At 37.9% G+C, this 27564-nt stretch overlaps 1 long non-coding RNA gene across 1 annotated transcript in view; it reads left to right on the forward strand.

The window, feature by feature from the left end:
- The window catches only part of LOC127554706 (uncharacterized), a 34084-nt gene extending 15218 nt beyond the window's left edge, over window positions 1-18866 (forward strand). The window contains exon 2 of the long non-coding RNA XR_007952050.1: window positions 18613-18866. This is a non-coding gene — a long non-coding RNA (uncharacterized LOC127554706). The remainder of the gene's footprint in view (window positions 1-18612) is intronic.
- The last annotated feature ends 8698 nt before the right edge of the window (window positions 18867-27564 follow it).

Raw genomic sequence — 27564 nt, forward strand, 5'->3', positions numbered from 1 at the left:
TTATTTGGGAAGCCAGGGTCATCTCTTTCCTCCTGCCTCAACAGCTCTATAATAGAGATAATTATTATAAAGTGTTTAGTACGGATGTGGGCCACACAGTGAGCATATTCACTGAGATAGCTTGGTAATTTAGAGGAGAGAGCTCTGGGCCTGGAGTCAGAATTCCTAGCTGTGTTACCCTGTACCAGTCACTTAACTCAGTTTGCCTCAGTTTCCTCATCTGTAAAATTAACTGGAGAAGGAAATGGCAAGCCACTCTGTTATTTCTGCCAAGAAACCCCCAGGTGCGTCATGAAGAGTGGGACATGACTGAAACTACTGAACAACCCCACTTATTGACTGTTGTTATGAGCTTCTGTGAGGCTGGAAGAAGTCTTGCAGTGTGGCGATGGGGACAAGTTCTCTGTTTTCTGATCCGTGGTCTGGAAGCAGGAGCCCCAGAGTCCTAAGCCATGGATTGATTTCCTTATTCATTCTTTTAAATGGCGCCTTTCACGCCCGTCCTCCAGTTTCTGCTTCGTGATAGTTGGGTCTCGAGAATATGCTCAGATGGTTTTGGACAAGAACACCCTCTGCAGCGGTATTTTGGGTTTGAGGGCTTGTAAGAGGGGAACCTGTGGGTGTTTCAGGCATCCAATGAATGAAAGTTTAATAGACTTGTTGAGTTGCTTGAAATACGCTTCCCCTTGGAGCATCCTATGACTGTACCAGATAGGAGAAGAGGAAGGCCCACAGCCCTGACTATTGCTTTTGCAGACAGAAATGCTGCTTCTAAATGCTGGGCGTTCTTGACTTTCTTAAGCTCACGAGACTTATTTAATGTTATATGAGGAAAGTGAATTTTTCATTGGAGTCTTCCCACTTGAATTTCAGAATAAAAAACCTACTATATTCAGATGTGAACCTTTGTCCCAGACAACAGTAGTAACAAATCAGAAGGTGTAACTGATACTTCAGTAATAAGGGTTTAAAGACTGAGGGCCTGATGTGATCTGGTCAGCCTAACCGGACTGCCTGCTCCACCGCGAGGGAAGCCCCGAACAGACTGGGCCTGAATTTGAGAGCGGGGCTTTGGCCGTGTGCTCGGTGACATTATCCAGCTTCAGCTTTGGGACGTGGCTACGGCAGCGTAAGTCCATACAGGCACCCTGACATGCTATACCCACATCCCGACAGGTCTCCAAGGCGGCCCTCCCCTAGACTCAAGGTACTCTGTGGTTCCATTTCTGCCAAAAAACCATTACTCAGAGGCTTCCACTGACGTGCTTACTGGTGCCAGAAAACCCTCTGACTCGGTTCTAAGCAGAGACATTCAAAGAAATAACGTTGGTATCTTAGATATAATTTAGTCCAAGGTAAGAAAAGTAACAATAAAATATCCCCCCCATAAGCCTGGGACACTCTCCCACAAATACATAACTACCTGGGGGAAGAATGGATAAACAGAGAATAAGTTCTGTCCAGCCCTTCTGGAGAGCAGTTTGGAATATGCTCAAAGGCTATCAAACTGTACATACCTTTAGGTCCAGCAGTGTTTCTACTGGGCTTGTATCCCAGAGAGATCTTAAAGGAGGGAAAGGGATCCACATATACAAAAAAAGTAGCTCTTTTTGCAGTGGCAGAGAATTGGGAAATGAGTAGATGTCCATTATTTGGGAAATGGTTGGATAAGTTATGGTATATTAAAGTATTGGAATATTATTGCACTACAAAAAATGATGGACAAGCCAATTTTAGAAAGGCTTTAGAAAGACAGATTTACATGAACTGATGAACAAGAAAAACTTGTTTTCTTTTTGCAGTTTCTCTCTATATATTTCCACAAATATGCTGCACAAGAAAAATCAGGTCAAAAAAAGAAAAAAAAAGTGAGAAAGAAAACAAAATGCAAGCAAACAACAACAAAAAGAATGAAAATTCTATGTTGTGATCCACACTCAGTTCCCACAGACCTCTCTCTGGGTGTAGATGGCTCTCTTCATCACAAGATCATTGGAATTGACCTGATTCACCTCATTGTTGAAGAGAGCCATGTCCATCAGAATTGATCATTGTATAGTCTTCTTGTTTCCGTGTATAATAATCCCCTGGTTCTTCTCATTTCACTTAGCATCAGTTCATGTAAGCCTCTTCAGGCCTTTCTGAAATCATCCTGCTGGTCGTTTCTTACAGAACAATAATGTTCCATAACATTCATATACCACAATTTATTCAGCCATTCTCCAATTGATGGGCATCCACTCAGTTTCCAGTTTCTGGCCACTATAAAAAGGGCTGCCACAGACATTTTTGCACATGTGGGTCCCTTTTCCTCCTTTAAGATCTCTTTGTTTAAGCCCAGTAGAGACACTGCTGGATCAAAGGGTATGCACAGTTTGATAGCTTTCTGAGCTCTCCAGAATAGCTGGATGTATTCACAATTCCACCAACAATGTATCAGTGTCCCTGTTTTCCCACATCCCCTCCAACATTTGTCATTATCTTTTCCTGCCATTTTAACCAACCTGAGAGGGTACATAGTGGTATCTCAGAGTTGTCTTAATTTGTATTTCTCTGATCAATAATGATTTAGAGCACCTTTTCATATGACTAGAAATTGTTTTTATTTCTTTATCTAAAAATTGCCTGTTCATATCCTTTGACCATTTATGAATTGGAGAATGGCTTGATTTCTAATAAATTTGAGTCAATTCTCTATATATTTTAGAAATGAGGCCTTTATCAGAACCCTTGAATGTAAAAATTTTCCCCAGTTTATCCCTTCTCTTCTAACTTTGCATTGGTTTTGTTTGTACAGATGTTTTTAACTTAATATAATCAAAATTATCCATTTTGCATTCAATAATGTACTAAAGTTCTTACTTGGCCACAAATTCCTTCCTTCTCTAAAAACCTTATTTTCAAAATACATACATGAATAACTTTTAACATTCACTCTTACAAAAAACCTTGTATTCTAAATTTTTTCCCTCCCTTCCCCCCAGCTAGATGGCAAGTAATCCAATATGTGTTAAAACATGTGCAATTCTTCTATACATATTTCTACACATTTCATGCTGTACAAGAAAAATCAGGTCAAAAAGGAAAAAAATGAGGACAAAAACAAAATACACCAGCTTCCTTTTTATGAGGAGCTAGGTGAATAATTAGACTCGAAGTCAGGAAGAGCAGAATTCAAAACCAGCCTCAGAAAGTTGTTTGCTTTTGTTTCTGAGGAGGACCGAGGACATCCCAGCTGAAGTCTTGATTTGCTTGCGAGTTGGATTTAAGTGAGGCTGACTTGCATCTAAGTTCAGTGGCAGGCCAAAAATTGGGACAACTGGACACGTCCTGGAGTGCAGCGGATGACCTTGGTGACCAGTGTCTGACCAGGTGCTCCACACTGTCCTCGTCAGCAACCCTGAACGAATTCTTCTCTTCTGTCCATTGCACTAGGAAGTCTTCCCTGCTTGGGGCAGACACCCCCCTAATTCACTGAGGATTAGTGTGTGGCTGCTCTGCTTGCTACCAGCAGTTCTTGTAGCCCCAGGGGGAGTTGGGTAAAAGTGGACACCAAAAGTGGATGAGCAGCCCTGAAAAGGACATGCAAGCCCATCTACCAGAGGTTTTGGTCCTCCACTGGGCAAACCATTCAACCCCATCTGCCTTGATTTCTTCATCTATAAAATGGGGACAATAAGAGTACTTACCTCTCAGAATTGTGAGGATCAAAAAAATAATTCAAAAGAGCTTGGCTCCGTGCTTGAATATAGTAAGCACTATATAAGTGTTAATTATTTTTATTATTATTAACAGTACTACTGTTTCTTCCAATTCAATCAGAGAAAGATGTTGTTAGGGTTAAAACTTTGAACAATATTCAATATTACTTCTGATTATGTCAACCTAGGTATGGGGTTGGGGGAATTACTTGGTCAAAGATACCATTGTGAATAAAGTTTATTATCCTGAGATGATGACACTGTGGGAATAAATGTTTATTAGTTTTTAAAAAAAGGATATTGAAGACTCATGAGTTATTCTGGCTTTCCCATTACAGAGTATGTTTATCTTTTATTTTTTTCTCTTTAGTAAAACACTATTCTCATACATTGTACCCAATGTTCTAATAAATGCCAGTATAATGGACTATGGTGAATTTTTCTGGGCTTCTAGGTTTCACATAAAAAAAAATCTTTGACTCCCTTATAAAGTCACTGAACTCTTTCAAAAGGGGCATTGCCCACATAAGATTTGTAAAGATCACACAGAGAATTTCAGAGATCATCCAGATCAAGCCCTATCCGAACAAGAGAGGGTAGAGTGGATCACATTTATTTCTGTGTCTTCCTCAACCCAGTACTCTTGATATATTATTGGTTTGGATGAATAGATGTCTACGTGTATTTTTCTGGGAATGTAGTAATATAACCTTTACTTACCTGGTAAAAAAAGTCAGAAACAGAGGGTCTACTTCAGATTTACCAAGTTTTGGTTCATGAAATCAACATCACAGCAAAATGATTGTCTTTTATGTTACCTGTCTGGTTGGTATTAAATTCAACAATTCAACTTCCATTAATCCACCAATTTAAAGAAATTCTAAACTTGAAGTAGCTTGCCTGGGCACTGTGCAAACAAAACTTGCTACATGCTACTGGTGAAATCCAGGTCAGGTTTGGGAAGATCTCTGATGTATGGTCATCTACTCCAGTGCAGAAGCTTCTGCTCCTGTCCCTCACTATTGCTCCAGGGACACCAAAGCTTCTGGTCTTGGGACTTTCAGACTTTTCCAAGTCAAAAAGCAGATCAATCAATCAATCAGTAAAGATTTATTAAGCCCCTACTATGTATCAGGCACTGTACGAAGTCATGGGGATAAAAACGAGGCAAAACATAGTGCTGATCTTAAGTCAAATGGAGGAGAAAATATGCAAATAAAGTTATATTCAGCATAAATGGGGAATAATGGAAAGGAAAGACCTTGGAATTAGAAGGACTTGGGAAGACTATAGAAATTGAATGAGACTTACAGGGAGCCAGAGAGGTTAGTAGTCTGGAGCAGATGAGAATGTTGCAGGAATGGGGAACAGCCAGAGAATACCCTGAGCCAGGAGATGAAGTGTCTTGTTTATGGAACAGCCAGGAGGCTAGTGTGACAGGATTAAGGAATACAAGGGAGTAAGATGTAAGAAGCTAGAAAAATAGGAGATAACTATGTTATAAAGCTTTGAAAGCCAACAGAGCCTTTTGTATTTGCTCCTGGGGGCAACGAGGAAACCGCTGGAGTTTATGGAGTGGAGGGGAGACCTGTATTTTAGGAAAATCCCTAATTTTCCTAATTAATCCCTAATAGAAATGGACCTAGTTGTAAGAAAACAAGAGGCAGAGGCTTTCCAGGAGCAGTGGATAATCAGTCAGTTGTAGGCATTAGGTGCTACATGAGTGAACTGAGAAAGAGATGCTAATCTGGAGTTTCTTTTAACAGAGTAGGGTCCCATTTCATTGCCATTGTTACAGGGAAAGACACAAGAATCACTTCAAACTTGCCATGTCATTCTAAAATGCCAAGTCTTTTCAGCACTGACTTTCTACAGGGCTTGCTGAAGGAAATTCATCCTCCCGGAAAGCCCCAGCAATGAGTACCAAGCCTTTGAAGTCTCAGTAACTTTACAGGGAATCTCTAGAGTAAGACTTCTTTGCATTGCCTTTAGACACTCATTGAGCTTTATTAATTTAGCATATGCTGTGGAGTTACTTATCCCAAATCCATACTTTTTAGGGTTAGGGGTAACCCCAATTTCTAATTCTGTAACTCACAAATCCTCACCAGCATGGTTATTTCCATGATCATCAGTTAATATGTCAGCCAGACTTAATTAGCTTTTAATAAGATATTCAATATGCCCACAAATTTGGAAAACTTAACAATGCCATTGTATTGGAAAAGATCAGTTTACATCCCAATCCCAGAGAAAGATAATGGGAAGGAATGTTCAAATTACCAAATAATTGTGTTCATTTCACATGCCTTTAAAGTTCTGTTTAAGATTCTGCAAACTAGACTGTGGTAATATGTGAACTGAGAATTGCCAGAATAGGCTGGTATTCCTAGAAGCAAAGGAACTAGAACCCAAATTGCCAACATCACTGGGTTATAGAGGAAAAAAGGGAATTTCAAAAATATTCAATTCTGTTTCATTGACTACATTAAAGTTCCTTTTACTATATTGATCACAACAAAATGTATTAAGTCCTCAAAGAGATGGGAGTACCAGATCATCTTATTTGTCTCCTGAGAAAATATACAGGTCAAAGAACAATAGTTAGAACCAAGCATGGAACAACTGATTGGTTTAAAATTGGAAAAGGAGTATGATAAGGCTATATGATATATTACCTATTTTTAAAATTAAAGCTTTTTATTTTCAAAACATATGCATGAAAGATTTTTCAACATTGACTCTTGCAAAATTTTGTGTTCTAAATTTCTCTCCACCCTTTCCCCTAGATGGCAATATATATTAAATATATATTTTTAAAATATATGTTAAATCCATACATATACATGCAAAATATATATACATATTTATACAATTATTGTGTCACATTACTTATTTAACTTACATGTAGAGTACATCATGTGAAATGTTACATCATGTGAAATGTCAGGTTGGATGAATCAAAAACTGGAATTAAGGATACCAATATCATTCTGATGGTAGAAAGTGAAAAGGAATTAAGATGCCTCTTTATAAGGGCTAAAGTGGAATGTAAAAGCTGGCTTGAAGTTTAACATTAAAAAACTAAGATCTTGACAACTAGTTCCAAAACTTTCTGGCAAAGAGAGGATGGAAAAATAGAATCAGGTCAGATTTATATTTTTGGGTTCAAAGATTGCTTAGCCATTATCTGTAGTCATGAAATTAAAAGATGCTTGTTCCTTGAAAGCTATGGCGAATCTGGACAGCATACTAAAAAACCGAGACATTATCTGCTTACAAAGGTTCACATAGTCAAAGCTATGGTGGTGAGAGTTGGACTATGAGGGATGTTGAGTGTCACAGAATCGATGTGATGAAGACTTTTGAAAGGCCCTTAAATAGTAAGAAGATTAAATCAGTGAATACTTAGAGAAATTAATTCAGATTTTTTACTGGAAGGTCAGATACTGAAACTGAAGCTTAAATGCTTTAGCCAATCTGTACAATAGCAATACTAATAAAGGTAATAATGACAATCATCTCTAATGAGATGAAATTCATTAGAAAGACATGTTGAAAAAGAGTGAAAGGAAAAGGGAATGGTAGAGCATGGGATGATTAGATAGTGTCATGGAAACAATAAACATGAATAGAATGTGCATATATATATATATATATATATATACAGAGAGAGAGAGAGAGAGAGAAAAAGAGAGAGAGAGAGAGAGAGAGAGAGAGAGGAAGATGGAGGAGTTGGATGTGAGTGAACCACAAAAAGGTGTTACCTAAGATGGGCAGCTAGGTGATGCAATGGATAGAGCACTGGGCTTGGAGTCAGGAAGACTACATAAAGTGATATAGTAACAACATTTGATATAAAACATTCCCCAAAGCCTCCCTCTGAAACCCTCTCTCATAAAATACAATCCCAGAGACTCAGGCTCAAATAGCACTGTTAAGGGACAGATCAATTCTCTGAGAGCCTCCACAGCTGTGGATCATAGCATCTGAAGGAGTTGCAGGGCAGCCTTTGCTGACACAGATGTTGCTTGTGGAATGGGAATGAGATTAATTGGAGGCAGAGGGAAGGGGAGAGAGGTCAGACAATGCAACTAGAGAGGTCAGAGAACAGCAACGGCCTCTCAGTCTCCTTGCATCATCCTCTCACAAGAGGAGATCCATTCTGCAGGTTTGGGTTGGATCTCCAGCAGCCACTGTCAGGTGGCTTTCATGTAATCCAACAGCTCCCATGTATTACAATATAGCACCAGTCAAAGGAATAACATTCCTCTTAGGAAGTCTTTTTTTTTGGGGGGGGGACGGGGGTCTTCAAGGTATTTCTCTTAGGTATGATGAAGCTTTTTTTGCTGACTCTGACCTTCCTCATACCCTCCAGCCAAGATACTGCCACCAGATGCTGTTGTGATGTTTATCCTGCCAGGCCACTATAAAATCCTGGAGTCAGGAAAGAGGGTTCTGTGGCATTGGGATTCTGAGCAAGTCACTTAATCTTTCTCAGATTGTTTCTGAATCTGTACAATAGCAATAATAATAAAGGTAATAATGACAATTATCTCTCAGAGTTGTTGTGACATAGGAGATAATGATAATGTATGTAAACCACTTGGCAAACCCTAAAGCAATATATAAATTCAAACTATTATTAGAAGAGCTCTGAGGTCCTTCCCACTCAAACTCTGTGAACAATCAAATGCAGAGACTTTAACATTATACTTATCATTTCACTCCCCTATTCTGAAGGGAATTGTATTGTAAGTAGCTCCTAAAGGATTAATGCCCTGGGGGCCTAACTTCATTTTTCCTTAATGCAAGCATGGGCTCAAAACTCAGAATTCTTTTCCCAGCACCTGAGTTAAATATTTTCTTTCTTCTTTTCTGTAGAGGTGAAAATAGTTTTCAAAATTATTTTCTTTATACAAGTGTATCTGTTTCCATCAAGCTGCTTAAAGGGGCAGCTGGAGACGGTAGAAGTGCTGGCTTTGGAGCATAACACATGATTTTGAATCCTGACTCTACCATTTACTGCTTGCTTGATTCAGTTTCCTCATCTGCACATTCCTTTCTAATTCAGATAAATTTTTCCAAAATTCATTTTAAGTATCTCTTGTCTATTTTCATTCTTATTGTCGCATGTCTTTCCTAAAAATTTTGAAGTTGTTTTTGAAATACAGTTTGATTTTCTTCTAGAATTCTGAACCTTTTTAAAAAGTTGTATGTTGGGGGAAAGACTGTGTTTAGACTTTGGGGAATAACTAGAAATTATTTTAGACTTTTATATTGTCATTAATGTGTATGTTTATCTTAGGTAATTTGGTTAGCTGGACAAATCACCAAAATCATGGACCACTTGGAATATGTGATTTTTTAAAAAATAGCAATTAAAGTACATTGCTAGGTCTGTTATCTCTTTAGATTCTCCTTACCATCCTTTAAGGTAAGTACTATCTGAGTTATCTTCATTTTAGAAAAATCCTGAGTCAGAAAGACCTGAATTCAAATTCAGCCTCAGACACTTTACTAGCTGTGTGACCTTGATTTAAACTCGGGCTGTGGAGTCAGGAAGACTTAAGTGTCACTTAGCCTTTTTTTTTTTTTTTTTTTTTTGCTTTATCCATTGGAAAAAGAAATGGCAAACCATTCCAGTATCTTTTTTTTTTTTTTTTTTTTTGCCTCAGCAAAAAAACTTGCCCAGGTCACCCAGGTAGGAAGTGTTAAGTGTCTGAAGCCAGATTTGAACTCAGGTCCTCCTGACTTCAGGGCTGGTGCTCTATCCACTTAGCTGCCCTATCATCATCATCATAATTATTACTGCTGTTACAATAAAAAGATTGAAGCAGCTCTGATGCAATCACCACCACTAAAGGTTACAGTTTTGGAACCAAGGACAGAACTTCTTGGGTTCAGATCGGTGTCAGGGTGTCAGTTCTTACAAATGGCACAACTGGAATTCAAATGGCAAAATCTGAGAGCCAGGAAAATAGGATTAGTCTATTCCCGAATTTCGAAAGATGAACGGGAAGAGCATTTCTGTGTCATAGTCACAACATACATCAGGGTCTGGCCCGTTAAAAGCAGTCGCCTCTTTCTGCACAAAACAAAACAACAACCAAAAAAGAAACCCGAAGGAAGCTTGGCAACAACGAGCCTTCATTCGTAACTGACGGCCACGCTCCACTAGCCTAACGGATCTGCAGTCTCCCCGGCCAGCTGCAGACTCTCCTGTCTTTCCCAGCATCCAGATGCAGCGGTCCCGTCGGGGTGGGGGGGGTTCCAGATCCGCGTTCCACCCTTTGCCCATCCAGTCAGCTCCAACGCTGCAAACCACCACTTTGCTCCTTATAAATCAGTCTGCGTGGAAGGGAGGGATGCAGGCTCCTGGCCTCCCACAGGGCTGGAATTTGCAGCAGCTCAGGCCTGGCAGTTATACCAGTTACTCATGCATCTGCTCTGTTCTTTTCAGTTCGCCGGGTACTGCTTGTTCCGGGGTTCTTGCACCTCAGAACACCTGTGCCCTGTTCTGTTAGTGGCTGTTGGGGCAAAGCTTCCCCTGTTAGGTGGAGGCTGGGGCGCCCCTTCTGCACACACAGGCAGCAGCTGGAAAAATAAGGCTCGGTGTCCTGAAACATTTGTCCGCAGCTGTGTCTACTGTCACTTAATAGGATGAGTTAGGAAGGCTTTATTTGTGATTGTTTGCTTTAAAGGGGGAGACCTTGTAACTGCTGCAAGTCAGAGAACATTTCCTATCCAGAAATGAGCCAGCTATGACAGATTACAGGACGTCCTCTTGTCCAATCTAAACCTGACATTTAATTGAGGGTGGGGAGTGATCTGCATGACATTCTGTCTGCCATTCCCATCAATGCCTTCTTTGCTCAAACTGTCCCTTATGTTTTCCTTCTTAAATGTCTTCTCTATTAGAGATTGTGGGACTCGGCAGGATTCGGCTCAAGCAAGCTTTCTTAATTCTACTGGTTGTGATTTTTCAGTTTGGGGTTTTCTTGGCAAAAATGCTGGAGTGGTTTTCCATTTCCTTCTCCAGCTCATTTTAGAGATGAGGAAACCGAGGCAGACAGGTTAAGTCTCTTTCCCAGGGCCACACAGCTAGTAAGTATCTGAGGTCAGATTCGAACTCAAAAATGTTTTCCTGACTCTGGGAATGACACTGCATCCACTGTGGCACTTAGCTGCTTAATTCTACTGGTTGTTATATTTAATACTTAATTATACCAAGTTATAATAAAGACTGTTATACTGAGTTATACTAAATATTATCCCAAATATTTTAAAAAATATATATCCTGTATTTAATGATCTATGAAAACTTTCTCTCTCTTCTTCCCCCCAACCTTCTTTGAATATAAACTGCTTCAGTACAGGAACTTACTAACATATTTATACTCTAGTAACAGGTACATAGTAATTGCTTAATAAATGAGTGTTGATTGTTTGATTAATTGATTTTATTCTGTATGCAGGAAAATGTCCTCCTCTCCAGGTGTCTTACAGAGCATTAGGGGGAGCAGTGTAAGAGATTCTGAGGTATATTGCCCAGGTAACACACAGGTCCATGGCGGAGGTAGAGGGCCAAAGGTGCAAGAGGCCCAGGAAGGTTCTGCAGCTAGGGCATAGGTGGAGCCCTCGTGGAGAGAGCAGGCAGAGAGTAGAACTGACTCGATCCCAGCACCTTCCCCCAAAAGCCTGGGAAGGTATTCACTTGCAGACTGTGGTGATTGGTATAGTGCTTTGGATGGGCCTAATAGAGCCAGTGGGGGCAGGATAGAGTGCCAGCCCTATACGGGACACTTCCCAGCTGTGTGACCTTGGCCAAGTCACTTACCCCAGTTTGCCTCAGTTTCCTCATCTGTAAAATGATCTGGAGAAGGAGATGCAAAACTCTCCAGTATCTCTGCCAAGAAAACCATAAAATGAGGTTACAAAGAATTATTCACAGCTAAAAAGTGACTGACAACAAGAAATGGAGCCTCCCAACATATCATTATTGTTGATGCTGTAGCTCAGTATAGACGTTAGGGCTGGCATTGGGAAGGAGACAACCCTGATACTTAGGGTGTGAATAAGATGTGTGCATAAATAAGTGTGATACAACATGACTAATATGGAAATCTTAAAATGATTGTACATGTAGAACCTATATCAGATTGCTTGCTGTCTTGGGGAAGGGAGAGGTAAGGGAGGGGAAGGAGAAAAAAAAATTGGAACTCAAAACCATTCAAAAATGAGGGTTGAAAACTAACTTATTGGAAGTAATACTAACTAATTGGAAAAATAAGATACTATTGAAAACTAAAAAAAAAAAAAAAAAAGTGTGATGTAAAATGAAATATGCCAAAGGCAGAAAGGAAGAAGCTTTTATTTAGTAAGCACTTACTATGTAGGTAGGTACTGTGTTAAGCACTTTACTAATAGTTTCTTATTAGATCTTCAGAAACACGCCAGGTGATAGATACTATTATTACCCCTATCTTACAGTTGAAGAAACTGACCCAGGCAGTAGTTAGGTGACTGGCCCAGAATCACTGTAGCTAGTGAATGTCTGAACTCAGGTCTCCTTGCCTGGGCCCAGTGCTCTATGCACTGCATCACCTGGCTGCCCCTGCAAAATGCAAAAATTAATTTGAGCAGGGAGGGTTACTTGCACTTGGCAGGACCAGGAAAGACTTCTTGGAGGAAATGAGAAATAAACTGAATCTTCAAGGAAGAAAAGGGTTTCAATAGTTAGTGAAAAGGTACTTTTCTCTTGCTGAAAGTTTCAAGGCAAAACCAGGATATTCTGGTTTTGGCTGGAATAGAGATTGGCTTTAAGGAGAATAATGCAAAAAGATGTTATAAAAGTAAGTGGGAGCCAAATTTATTGGAGTGCTTTATATGCCAAGTGGAGGAGTTTGCATTTTATCCTATAGGTAATGGGAGTTATGTATGGTTTTTGAGCTGGGGAATGACCTGATCAGACTTGTGAATTAGAAAAACTTCATTTGGCAGCTATATGAAGGATGGATTCCAATGGAGGGAAGATTACAGGCAGGAACGTTAATTAGGAGACTATTACCACAGTGAGAGGAAATGAGAGTGTGAATTAGGATGGGAGGAAGCACTCTGAAATGGAAAATATTGGGCTGTCTCCTGTGAAAAAGAGACTTGACCACTAATTGGACTTTGGGGAAAAGGGAGAAAAATATCAAAGAAGGTAATATCAAAGTTCAAAATCTAAGTGCCATTTACTGAAGCTGAGAAATCAGAATGAAGAGTAGTTTTGTGGGAAAGAAAAAAAAAGAAAAAAATCCAGATCTGGAAGTGTTATATTTGAAATCTGATTTTCCCAAGACATTTCTTGCCTATCTGGAAAGTTATAGGTCTTAGAGGATCAATAAGTATTGGAGGGTTTGTTATCACTTTACTTATATGGAGATATAAAGTCTTTCTCATACCTTTAAACATGTGTTCTGTCATTTTTATTTTTTACTTTTTTTTTTTTTTTTGGTAACCATATATAATTAATATAACCTATCAGGTGGTATTCTTAACATATTTCTGTTTACAACTGAAAATGGCTCAATTACAATCTAATTCCATATCTTTTATCATAAAACTATATAATCATGAAATATTTCTTATTTAAATTTGAAAATAAACTATTACATTTTGAACCACATTTCTAAATATCTGAACATCATTTAAATATTCTATATGTTGCTTTGTGATACTTTAAATTTGTGTCATTGTACATGCAACGAAAAATTGATTTTGATTTTAAATAAAGGAATTGTAGAAAGAGCACTAGCGGATTTTAGGTCTGGATTGCAAATCTCTTTCTCATATTTAGTACTTGTGTAATCTTGAACAAACTACTCTAACTTACTGGATCTCCATTTACTCATCTATAAAATGGATAATAATATTTGTCCTAAGTATTTAATCTCTGAAACCTTTAAAATAAAACAAAAATGTGAATTATGATGGTGCCAAAGAAGAAACACAATCAAAAGGAAAGATATACTTAATAATCCTAAATAATAATAAATATATTAAATATCATTTATGTTGTTCAGTTGTTTTCAGTGTCTGACTCTTTGGATCCTATTTGGGATTTTCTTTCAAAGATATTGAAATGATTTGCCATTTCCTTCTCCAGCTTGTTTTACAGATGAGGAAAATGAGACAGATAGGACTAAGTGACTTGCCTAAGGTCACAAAGCTAGTGTCTGAGATCAGATTTGAATTTAGGAAGATGAATCTTCCTGATTCCAGGCCTGGCACTCTATTGTATTTAGCTGTCATAATGTCATTTATATTAAGTGCTTAAGAAGAGGAATAGCCTAAAGACCATGTTAATATTTGAAAAGATCAGAGGTCATGAGAATGTGAGCTATGAGGTAGATGACAGTTATTCTGTAAGAAAAGTAAAAAGAGAAAGAGAATGATTGGGGCACTTTTGCAAAGATTAAAGACAAGTTGGAACAGGGAATGGAAAAGGGAGAGGGGGAGTTCATGCTTAATCAGTTTAAGATCTCAGGGAAAAGAAGGAGCAAGGAAACTCTATGAATTAATACTAATTAAGCTGATTAAAAAGAACAATGGGGCCAAAGTGAATATCCAGAAAAAAGAACCCACTAATAATTTGGTTTCTAAGATAGTTTTTGCAGACACACACAGAGGAGGGAAACCTCTCCCCTCCCATATCCCAAATGTCTTTGTTTTATTATAGGCTTAAAAAATACCAACAAGCATGAATATTTCCATGTACAAAGAACAAAAACAAGAGTAATGTATGAAATTATGTTTTATTTTTAAAAGTATATATTAAATTTAACATGGTAGTGACAACACTACCCTGGTTAATTATATATTTTTTATGATCTTTTGTTTTTTTCTGTATATTAAAAATATTTTAGGGACTCTTTTCCCATCTCTATTACTATTCCTCTTCATTCCCTGAATGATTCTCTACCCCCATCAAATTAAAAATTCTCATTTAGCAAATAAATTTAGTCTACATTAAATTAAAGCTAGGGTTTATGACTGGAAATGTATATCTCATCCCAAATATGTGACTCTTTATTTCTCTGCCTAGAAATGGGAAGCATGATTTATCATCAGTCTTCTGGACCATGATTGGTAGCTATTTGGAACAGTGCCTTGTATCAGAAAGCCCTAAATTCACATCCTGCTTCAAATACTAGTTGTTTGACACTAGACAAGTCACTTACCTTCATTTTTTTTTTATTTGTAAAATGAGGATAAAAATGCCATTTATCTATCAGAGTTGTTGTGAAGATCAAATGAGATAATATATAGAAAACACTGTGCAAACCTTAAAGCATTTTACAAATATTTGTTGTTGTTATCATTATAATTGTTTATAATAATATAATAAATATAAAATCAGATAATGATTATTCTTAATGCTTTCAAAATTGTTTTGATTTGCAATGATACAGTCATATACATTGTTCTGATTCTGTTCCCTTTGCTCCGTTCGAGTTCATAAAAGTCTTGACAGATTTCTCTGAATATAACGCTTTTGTTGTTGATTTTTACTGCATGATAATATTGTTATATTTATGTACAATAATTTGGTAAGTCAGTCTTTATTTGATAAGCACTCGACTTTTTTTCTAGTTTTTTTGTAAAACAAAACCACCAGTGGTTTATCCACCAATTACATGTAAAGATAGTTATCAACATTCATTTTTATAAGGTTTTGAATTCCAATTTTTTTCTTCCTCCCTCTGCCTAAGACAGCAAGCAGTCCAATATAGATCATTGCAGAACTTTGGCCTAGAAACCCTTAGTGATTCCATTTAATTCAGCTCAACAATGGAAGAAGTTTCTTGATGATATTTTACTTTGGTCTGTGTCTTCAGTACTTCCTTGTGGCTAGCACATAATAGATGCTAAATAAAGTGCTTTACAGATATTATCTCATTTGATTCTCCCACCAAATCAAATGAAATACTGTATATCTTGGAGAACAGATCTTTTTTTTTTCTTTTACTTTTCTTTGTGTCCCATCACTTAGCATAGTGCCTGGCACATAGTAGATACTTACTAAATGCTAGTTAACTGAGTAGTTCGTTTGCATGGGACTTTGTAGATGTGAATGTGCTGTATAAATGCCAGTTAATATTATTATTAATAGCTAGGTTGTGACCCTGGGCAGTCACTTAACTTCAATTGCCTCAGCAATAAAATAAAATAAAATAAAAGCTAGGTGTGACTATTGTTAATACAGACTTGGAGAGCTAGTGGAGGATAGAAAAACTTGGTGTGGTCAGAAGAATCAACTGTGACTGACCAAGACATCAACAACAATAGGTTTGAAGTAGGTGCCATTATTGTCCCATTTTACAGATGAGGACTGAGGTAAATAGAGGTTCAGTCATTTATCTAGAATCACACAACTAATAAATATTAGAGGCAAAATTTGAACTCAGTTCTTTCAGATTTGAAATCCAAAACTATCTTGTTGCACTTAGCTGCTTCTATTAGGTGTAGCAATAAGTTCTGTTTCCATTCTTTGTCAAAGCATTGGAGCTTTTTACATTTTTAAAAGCTTTCAGCAGAAAGAAAGCAAGCCCTTTCAAATTTTACTTAGCTGGAAGGACCTAAGAGTGGACCTGCAGCAGACGGTCCTTCCAGATTCATTCATTTCAAACACATCTGACTTTCTGTGACCCGGTTTGGGGTTCTCTTGACAGAGATATTGGAGAGGTTTGCTCATAATACAGAGGAGGAAACAGGGTTAAGTGACTCTTGCCCAGAGTCACCAAGCTTTTAAGTGTCTGAGGTCAGATTTGAATCCAGGTCTTCTTGCCTCCCGGTGTGGTACTCTATGCACTGTGCCACGCAACTGCCCCAAGGACAAAGTATGAAGATATTTACCTCCAGAGTGTGGGCCAGCAGGAGACAAGATTTTTGACCATCCCAAACCATGAAATAGATTTAAAAAGATGTCAAAGTTTATATAAACAACTCCAAACCTTTACACCTGTACATTAGGAACTTTCCCATCAGGATTAGAGCTAAAAGACAGCAGACATGACGAACAACAACAATCTCCCTTCTCCACTCCCCCCCCCCCCAAAAAAAAAAAAAAAACAACCAAAAACGAAACCCACGACTGACTAAAATTTAATAGGAAAAATCTGGTCTTCTAGTGAGGAAATTAAGGGTAAGAAGTGTACAGTCTACTAACTGACTTGTGAGTATAATACCTGTTTAGAGTACACATTTCAAAATATTATGAAGGAGGACAACTGATGATGATGACAATAATATAAATGATAGCATTTATTAAAATGCTTTAATGTTTACAAAGCACTTTTCCTGTGTTATCTCCTCACAACAACGCTGTATGGCAGGTGCTGTTATTCCCATTTTACAAATAAGGAAACCGAGATGGAAAGAGGTTAAATAACTTGTCTACTTGATTAGGATCACAAGGCTAGTGTCTAAGGCAAATTTGAATTCAAATCTTGGCCTCCTAGTCTAGTCTTCTATCTACTGAACCCCCTATTTGCCTCTATGGACCTCATTATTATGAATACCCGTGTCTTAGGAAGAGTAGAAAAATAATTAGGAAAAATGGACCTAAAGGATCTTTGATTTGAGATCTAGTTAGAACAGATATTTTCTAAAAGATTTATAGATGAAACTGGGAATAATACCAACAATAGATGTGAAAATACAGTTCTTTACTGTTTTGGAAATTCTACAGCAACTTAGTTTCACCAATGACAGTAGCACAACCTCCACTTTTGGGCTCTAACACTCCAATAACAGGTAACTTTGGGAGGAATTGGCAATGATAATTTAAGAAGATGAAGTTTCAGGCTTTGTTGAATTGTCTCTTTCTCCCCTTCCCCCTTCTTTTAAAATGTTTGTTTCAAGAAATAGCCTGCTCTGTAGGGCAAAGGGGAAAGCAATATTTTGAAATCTTTTCCTTTTTCTTTGTACTCCCAGTGCCTGGCACACAGTGATAGTAAATGCTTCTGATTTTTAAAAAATGAAGTTAAGAAGACTTGACTAAATACTCCAATGGTTCTGTGGTCGCATTAATGTAGGTATTCCTTCCAGTGATATAGACTGTGATCAATATATGCCTGCCCATCCTGGCCCAGCTCGGGGATTCCTCCCACCTTGTCAGATTATTTCTTGCATTCTTAGGCTCACAGATTTAAAGCTAGATGGCATTTTAGAGGCCATGGAATCCAGCCCCTTCATTTTGTAGGTGAAGAAACCTGGAATACAGAATTGGTTTGCTCACGGCTAAGTATCCAGGTGGGATTTGATCCCTAGTGTCCTGACTGTAAGTCTGAGCTCTCTTTACATTGTGTGAATACTTGTAGGGCATTCTCAATTACCAGTTGCTCTCATTACATGCCTTGCCCATCATTTTTCTATTTATACATTTCTCTAGTGATATCCTTTCTATCAGTGCTCCTGCCAACTATATACTTCTCACCCACTTTGGGTGCTGTTTGATTTTAATTTCTCTTTGTTTTAGGGAAAAGTTTGGGGTCATTGGGATCAATGTCTCCCTATAGCAATTCAGCCTTCAAATCCTGCCTCTGACCCTTACTAGCTATTTGACTCTGGGAAAGTCCCTTATCTTGACTGAACCTTGATTTCCCCACCTACAAAATGAGAAAATTAGGTCAAACATTCTCTGAGATCTAGTTATATTTTTAAAAATATTTTTTATTAAAGCTTTTTATTTACAAAGCATATGCATGGGTAATTTTTCAACATTGACCCTTGCAAATCCTTGTTCCAAATTATCCCCACCTTCCCCCCATCCCCTCCACTAGGTAGCAGATAACCCATCCAGTGCATGTTAAATATGTTAAAATACATGTTAAATCCAATATATGTATATATATTTATACAGTTATCTTGCTGCACAAGAAAAATCAGATCAAGAAGGAAAAAAAAAACTGAGAAAACAAAATACAAGCAAACAACAACAAGAAGAATGAGAATGTTATATTGTGATCCACACTCAGCTCCCACAGGCCTCTCTCTGGGTGTAGATGGTTCTCCTCATCACTGAACAAGTGGAACTGGTTTGAATCATCTCATTGTTGAAGAGAGCCACGTCCATCAGAATTGATCATTGTAAAGTATTGTTGTTGAAGTATATAATGATCTCCTGGTTCTGCTCATTTCATTCAGCATTAATTCATGTAAGTCTCTTCAGGCCTTTCTGAAATCATCCTGCTGGTCATTTCATACAGAACAATAATATTCCATAACATTGATATACCACAATTTACCCAGCCATTCTCCAATTGATGGGCATCCACTCAGGTTCCAGTTTCTAGCCACTACAAAAAGGGCTGCCACAAACATTTTGGCACACGTGGGCCCCTTTCCTTCCTTTAAGTGAGATCTAGTTTTAAAGCTTTTGTCATTTAATCCTCTTTCAATGCAATTTCAGATTCAGCTCATTGTCTAATGCAAGGTTTGCTCTGCTGCATGAGTTCCTTAAATTGTCCACTGCACGTTTTGGAAGATAAGTATTTTTCATCCACTTGGTTTTTCCTGTGTGGATAAATTTCTCGGAAGCTTATTAATTTCATTTAGGAGGCTTTGAAGTGTTGGGGGCTTGATGGAATCAGTACAAGGTCATTTTCAAATGGAAGTACCCAAGTATCAGACACTGAGAAGAATTTCCATAGTAATAACAGTGAATATCTTTGAGATCATGATTCCCTATGTTAAACATCATTTAATATCACGAATTAGAGGATTATTTAACAAAGTTACTTCTATCATTATATTTTTCAAGGAATCTGCTATGATTTTGTCATATGCTTGGAAGAGGTGAAATTTTGCTCTACTTAATTGAATTGCATAGAGGAGTCCCAGACTTGCTGTAGCTTTCAATCAGTTCTGTGATAATCAAGATGTGGTTAGTTCTGGAGTATCACTTGCAAAACTACTTGTTCCCTTCTGTGATATCTTCATCAAAGATGTCCTAGATCCAAGTGTTATTGTTCAAACAGGGTTTCAGACATTTATTAGCTACGTAACTCTGGGCAAGTCAGTTTTCTCATCAGTAAAATGGAGATGATAATAACCTCCCAAGGTTTTGGGGAGGATGCAATTTAATTATTGTAATGTGCTTAGCACAGTGCTTGTCACATAGTTAGGATTTATTTTAGTTATGAAGATGATGATGATGTCTGCTTCATAGGGTGATTATGGGATCAAATGAGATAAAATATGTAAAATGCTTTGCAAATACTAAATTTTTAAATGAAAAAAGATTAAAAATCTTAAATTTATAAATGCTGGCTATTATATAGGGTCATAGCTCTACAAGAAAAAATCTTAAAGATTTTAATTTTATAGGTGTATAAACTGAGACCCTGAGAAGTCAGGTCACTTGTTTAAAGTCACATAGCTAAAGAGGAGCATAATCAAGATTTGAACTCAGGGCCAGTGACTCCAGGTTAAAGAGTCTTTCAAAAGTTCCAGGTGGTTGCTTAGATGGATAGTGAATTGGACCCAGAATTTAACAGGGGAGAGGAGAAAGTAGCATCATAGAGGACCACTAGGTGGCGCAGTGGATAAAGCTGCGGTCCTGGAGTCAGGAGGACCTGAGTTCAAATGTGGTCCCAGACACTTTCTAGCTGTGTGACCCTGGGCAAGTCACTTAACCCTGTTTGCTTCATCTGTAAAATGAGCTGGAGAAAGAAATGATAATCCACTCCAGCATCTTTGCCAAGAAAACCCCAAATGGGGACATGAAGAGTAGGACTCAACTGAAAAATGACTCAGCAATAATAAAATCACAGCAATCACTGTACACATTGTACTTTGTTACATAAGCTTGATTTTTTTTAGTTTTCAGCTTTTATTTTTCAAATTTGGAAATGAGAGATTTTGTTTTGCATGTTAGATAAGTAATATCTAATGATGAATATTCAGATAAAAATAGCATTAACATTCAATATCCAATTGACATTCAAATGTTCAATTTATCAGATTGTCTCTTTTTTTCAGATCTGCTCCAGATTTATAGCCACTCCAGGCTATACAATATTCTAATTTCCCTGCAAATTGTTTGATATTTTTCCAGTTTTGTCTACTAGAAGTTTTAGTTATTGGAATAGCAGTATTTTCACTTTCCTCTTCTTTGACTTATATTATTATAAAATTTGTATTGGGGTAGTTTATTTTGACACAATCATTTCCCAGTAATCTCCTTCTCCTTGCCCAATTGTTGTTATTCAGTCATACTCAACCCTTTGTAATCCCTGTATAAGTTATTATCCATGGTGTTTTCTTGGCAGAGATACTGAAGTGGTTTCCTTTTTCCTTCTCTGATGGTTAAGGCTATAAAAGTAAGTTTCAATAAAAGTAAGGGGTTTAAGGTTGGATTTGAACTCAAGAGTTTGAGGTTGGATACCTGACTCCAGTGAGCCCCCTGGCTTCCCCAGTATATTCCCTTTAAAAAATAAAGCTCTAAACAAAGATACTTAGCCTAGCAATTGGGATTTATAGTATATTTATCATTCTACATTCACAATTTCATAGCTAAGAGTAATGGAATAAAAACATATAATAAACAGTAAAGTATGCTTTAACACCAGTCAGATAGAATCAACTGATCACTTTGAGCCACTTAAATTTTTTGTCTTAATTTATGTTAAGGGAGCAGCTAGGTGGCAGCTAGCTGGCACAATGGATAGAGCACAGCCCTGAAGTTAAGAGGACTTGAGTTCAAATTTGACCTCAGACACTTAACACTTCACACTTCCTAGTTGTGTGGCCCCGGGCAACTCACTTAATCCCAATTGCCTCAGCAAAAAAAAGTAAAAAAAAATTACATTAAAATCATTGTCTATTTTTCTGATTATGTACAAGTCTTCCTCCTTAGAATTCTTTGTATTTGTCATTTTTGATTATGTAGTGATATTTCATTATATCTGTATGTCACAATTCATTTAGCTTTTTAAAGATGATACAAAGTCTTTTTTTGAACCCTAATGGCCTTGGAGGAAGGAAGCCTTGGACTCAAATTCTAACCTTGACATGTTCTTGCTATGTGACTCAAGGTAAATCACTAACTCTCTTGGTAACATAGGTAACTCATAAAGACTTTAAATTATTGGAGAGTTCCAGATCTGTATCTATAGGAGAAATTCCCTACCCTGATGAAAACCATAGCTTTGGACCCCAAACCAAAATTTTTCAGATAATGTTATATGGATAAGAATTATAGGACATCCCAATCTTAAGTGAGTCAAAATGGCAGACCATCAAAAAGGGACTTGAAAGATGCATGGAGACTTTAAGCAGGCTGTAGCTTTTTCCAACAATGACTTGAATGGGGACAGTGGAATAAAATACCTGATCACAGGAAAACACAAATTAGACTAATGGGGCAGGGAGATGGCCCAGCCTGCAGTCAGGAATATGAATCTTCTTGACTTCAAGTCTAACCTCAATTTCCTTCTCTGCAAAAGAAGCTCTAGAAGGAAATAATAAACCACTCCAATATCTCTGCTAAGAAAACCCTAAATGGGGTCCTGAAGAGTCAGATATGACTGAACAACAAGTACAGGGAATCCTGCCATTTTATGACACCCAGAATCAGGAAGACCTGAATTCAAATCCAACCTGATATACTTTATAACTATGTGTTCCCAAGCAAGCTGTCTGCTTCAATTTCCTTACCTGTAAATTGGGAATAATGATAGCGCCCAACCCCTCAGGGTAGTTGTGAGGCTCAGATGAGATAATATTTGTAAAGTGCTTAGGAGCTTAATTAATGTTTATTTCCTTCCTTCATTTTGAATAATTTAGAACTGCCCATTAATAAATTTTATGGAGGAAGAAGACTGATGATGATGATAATAATAATGATGATGATTGCATTTATTAATAATGCTTTAATGTTTAGAAAGCACTTTTCCTGTGTTATTTGTTTAATCCTTACAATGACCCTGTATGGTAGATGCTATTATTATCCCTATTGTACAGATGAGGAAACTAGGATTGAGAAAAGTTAAATAACTGGTCTACTTGTCTTAGGATCACAGAGCTAGTGTCTACAGCCAGTATTGAACTCGAGTTTTGACTCCCAGGATAACCCTTAGTTGCCTCTATATTTAGTTTTCCTTGATGTCAAGCCTAAATTTGCTCCTTTGCAACTTCTATCCATTGCCTAACATAGCAACACTGATCCTTCTTTGACAAAGCCCTTCACATACTTGAAGACAGTCATCTTTTGTTCTCTGAGTCTTTTTTCTCCAGATGAAAAGTTCCTTCATAAGTCCGAAATTCTGGACCTTTTCTTTTGAATGTTTTAAACTTTGTCAATGCCCTTCCTAAAATGTGGCTCCCAGAACTGAATACAATGTCACGGAACACGGGCATCTCTGGGTATGTCCATTTCCAATATGGAGGTGTCCTTGAGGGGTCTTTGGAGCATGTTACAGTTGCCAAAAATGGAGGTCTCTTCATCTCCTACCAAGTGGGTGCGGGGAGCATCTTTGATTGACTGACTGCCTTTGCAACTGGGGAGACCCAGCTGCTCTCTCTTTCTGATTCTCCCTTTCCCACCATCTTTCTTTCTTTCTTACTTTTTTTCCCCAAGAAAGTGTGTGTGTGTGTGTATAAACATATATATTATTGTATATACATATACATAAATAAAAGCCTTTTATTTTTAAAACATATGCATGGATAATTTTTTTTAGCACTGACCCTTGCACTGCCTCATGTTTCAGAGTTTCCCCTCCTTCCCCCCACCCCCTCCCCTAGATGGCAAGCGATCCAATATATGTTACACATTCCTACCATCTTTCAGCTGTGCTCTTTTCAGTGACAAGCATCTACTACATCCAGAGGGTAAGGATCCCAGCTCATCCACAGCGAGGAGGATACTATGAACTGAATTGGTGGGAAAGGAAGGACTTTCCTTTCCTCTCTCCCTCCTTCCCCCAGACTCCAAGAAATGGATCTGGGATTGCTTATTTCTGTCCTGTGCTGTTTGTTCTCTTCAGTTTCAGAAACCCAAGGGGATCCCCACATATAAAGCCATGATAGCCTCAAAATCAGTGTTATGGGGGAGATGGAAGCCCTGAGAAGATGGAGAGCCTGAGCCTTGAGCTGCACTGGATATTGGAACTGGAAATGGGATTGTGTTATATAGTCCAGGCTTTTAAACTGTGGGTCACAACCTCATATGGGGTCTTGCAACTAAATGTGGGGGTCACAAAATTATGATTTATTATCAGTAAAAATTTGATTTATTTACCTATTTTATGTACTTACAAAGTTGAAGTTACATAAAAATTTCTTGGGCAAAAGGGATTGCAAGTGGAAAAACTTAAAGAAACCTTGGACTATAGGGATAAGATAAGGAACTTCCCTTTTCCAAAGAAATGGAGGTGATGCAAAGGGAAGGTGGGAGATGGCTTACGTTAGGGAAGCAAGTTTGTATATTTGTGATTATGCCTTTTTTGTGAGTAGTTGAACCATTCGGAAAATAATTTGCTAAGAAGTGACAAAATGTACATTTTCTTTGAATCAGATACTGCTGCCAGTTATATCACTCAAGGAGGTCAAAGATAGAAATAAATGTCTTAGATACATAAAAATATTTATGTCAGCCTTTTTAAAAAGAGAAACTTAAAATTTTTTTTAAATTATATTATAGCTTTGTTTTTTCATCATTGACAGTTGCAAAACCTTTTGTTCCAACTTTTCACTTCCTCCCCACCTCCTTCTCCCAGATAGCAGGTTGACCAATACATGTTAAATATGTTGAAGTATAAGTTAAATACAATATATGTATACACGTCCAAACAGTTATTTTGCTGCACAAGAAGAATCGGACTTTGAAATAGCGTACAATAAGCCTGTGAAGGAAATCAAAAATGCAGGTGGACAAAAATAGAGGAATTGGGAATTCTATGTAGTGGTTCATAGTCATCTCCCAGAGTTCTTTTGCTGAGTGTAGCTGGTTCTATTCATTACTGCTCTATTGGAACTGATTTGGTTCATCTCATTGTTGAAGAAGGTCAGGTCCATCTGAATTGATCATCATATAGTGTTGTTGTACAAACTTTTTTTTTTTTTTTAAGTAAAGACCTAGAAACAAGAATGGGTACCTGGTAATTGTTGTTATTGAATTGTTTTTCAGTCATGGCTGATTTCTTTGTGACATCATATGGGGTTTTCTTGGCAAAAATAGAAGAGTGGTTTTCCATTTCCTTCTCTGAGAATGGTTTACCATCTCCTTTTCCAACTCATTTTACAGATGAGGAAATGGAGGCAAACAGGGCTAACTGACTTGTTCAGGATCACACAGCTAATAAGTGTCTGAGGCTGGATATGAACTCCCAAAGATGAGCCTTCTTGACTCCAGGCCCAGCATGCTATCCATTGCACTACCTCCCTGCCAAAGATTAAGGGGCTAGCTAAACAAATTGTGGCACATAAATGTGATCAAACACCAGTTAGAGACAAGAATACAAAGGAAACAGAGATGGATGGGAAGAAATATATGAACGGATACAGAATGAAATAGAGCTAGGAAAACAACTTATGCTATGACCTCAGCAAAGTAAATGGAAGCGAAAAAAATACAAAAACACCTGAAACTGAACACCGTATAATTACAATGACCAAGCTTGGACCTGAAGAAGAGATGAAAACATTTCCCTCTTTCATTTCAGAGATGGAAGATTATGGGTGTGAATATTGCCCCTACTCTCAGCCTGGGTTGAATGATTTGATGCTTTTGCTGAATTGCTTCCTCTCTCTCTTTTTGTCTCTTTGTCCCTATTTTACAAGGGATGGCTTTCTAGAAGGGGGGAGGAGGAAGAGAGAGATTTGAAATGAAGGTAACATTAAAACAAAGATGTCAATAAACATTTTAAGGGTTTTTTTTTTAGATTTATCCCAGTGTTCTTGCCTGTCAAGGTCTTTCTGATTGTCACTTAGCATGTTAGCTATCCTTTCTACTTTTATATCATCTACCAGTTTTGCCTTTAAGTCATTGGTTAAAAATATTAAATGACTCAGGGGAAAGCACAGGTTCCTGGTGCACTCTCTAGTAGTGCCTTATTATTGATATTATCCTGTTAATGATCAGTTTTCAGGTCCAGCAGCTCAGCCAGTTCTGAAATCACCTAACAGTGCTGTCCCATTTATTCTAAAAGAATAGCACAAGAAGCTTAATCAAATGCTTTGCTAAAATTTGGGTAAACCTGTGTCTACGCTGACCCACTCACCTGCTAATTGGGTAACTCAGAATGAGGTGAGTGTGGAAGAACTCATCCTTGTCAGAGCCATTTGGGGGCTTCCCTTCCAGGACCTGATAACTAGACAAGCGTGTGCTTCCCACTTCTGCCCACTCATTCCTTGTGGCTGGAATGTCTCTCTTCCCTCAGTTTGAATTACCGTCCATCTTTGGAGCCCGGCTCATGTGGCCCCTTCTCTATAAAGCCTTTCTTGATCTTCAGCATTGCCCATGGATCTCTCGTAGAATTTCAACTCTTTAATGCATTTATAACCCCAGTCCCAAAGCCCATTGATAGCATTTATAACCCCAGTCCCAAAGCCCATTGATATGGGACTCTCTCCTTATTGATGGAGATCAACACCCAATGCAATGGGCTTTAAGACTGGATTTTACCTTCATCATGTAGTATTGTATAAGTTGCTATCTTATCCCCTTACTGGACAAAAAGCTTCTGTCTTATCTAAACTCTGGTTATCCCTTTATACAGTGTGAATATTTATAATAAATGCTTGTTTAGTAGTTTATAAAGCATTTTGTGTTTTTTCAAATTCTTGCTTAATTTTTTAAAAAACTGGTTAACTTTTGTTTTAAGAAGAGAAGGCATGTGGTACAGTGAGGAGAGAACCAGCCTTGCCATTAGGACCACCTGAGTTGAATTCCTGCTTCTGATTTAGACTGATTGAGGGACCCTGGGGGCAAGCCATTCCATCTCTCTCAGTGTTCAAGTTTAGAGGCTCTTAAAGTGAGTCCAGGATCCTCCACGGAGCCTGAAACTCTTGCTTGGGATCCTCGAGGTCAAAATTATTTTCAGAATAATATCTAGATATGTTAATTTCGAATACCAATACCAAAGACTAAACTCCACAGAAATAAAAGTCTATGGGGGGGGGGAAGGGTCTACAATCATTTTCTCAGCGGCTAAAGGGGCCTTAAGGCTAAAAAGGTTGAAAATTGTTGCTCTTAGGCAATTTACCAAGACAGAAAGTTGCCAAGAAAGTTTTTACTGGCCTGCTTTGCAGAAGGGAGTAATTCCTTATCTGGAAGTTCCCTGTTTTGGTTAAATTACCTATTCATTCCCTGTCCTCTATTTTCCTCTGTCTCTTTTCCAGAGAACCAACCCTTATCACCAAGAATAAAAAAAGAGAAAAAAAATTCCTCAATTTGAGAGTCATTTTTTTTTTTGGATAATTAGTCATTTTATTAATAATGCCAGCATTTTAATAAAAAGAGATCAGTGACCCTCTTGAATGTCATTGACAATCATGATGGTGGCTCACAGCTTATATGCCCTTTGGAAGAGAAGTGTTCCTGAGGATGGCAATTAACTCTGATTAATTCACAATTAATGAGAGGTAGATTTTACAAAGAGAAGTGAGCTCATTCCAATGAGAACCTGTGAGTGACATGATGTCGCTCTTGGCCAGAGAGATTATTTCTCTCCTTAGACCATCCTGATTTTGGGCAAACTAGACAAAGAATCTATATCCCACTCAAGATGAGCTATTTGGGTGGAATAACAATACTCAGAATGAGGAGAATGTTAATTCTGTGTTCCATCAGTTCTGTCTTTTGGACGAG

Source organism: Antechinus flavipes, chromosome 3 (assembly GCF_016432865.1).
Source record: "Antechinus flavipes isolate AdamAnt ecotype Samford, QLD, Australia chromosome 3, AdamAnt_v2, whole genome shotgun sequence".
NCBI lineage: Eukaryota > Metazoa > Chordata > Mammalia > Dasyuromorphia > Dasyuridae > Antechinus > Antechinus flavipes.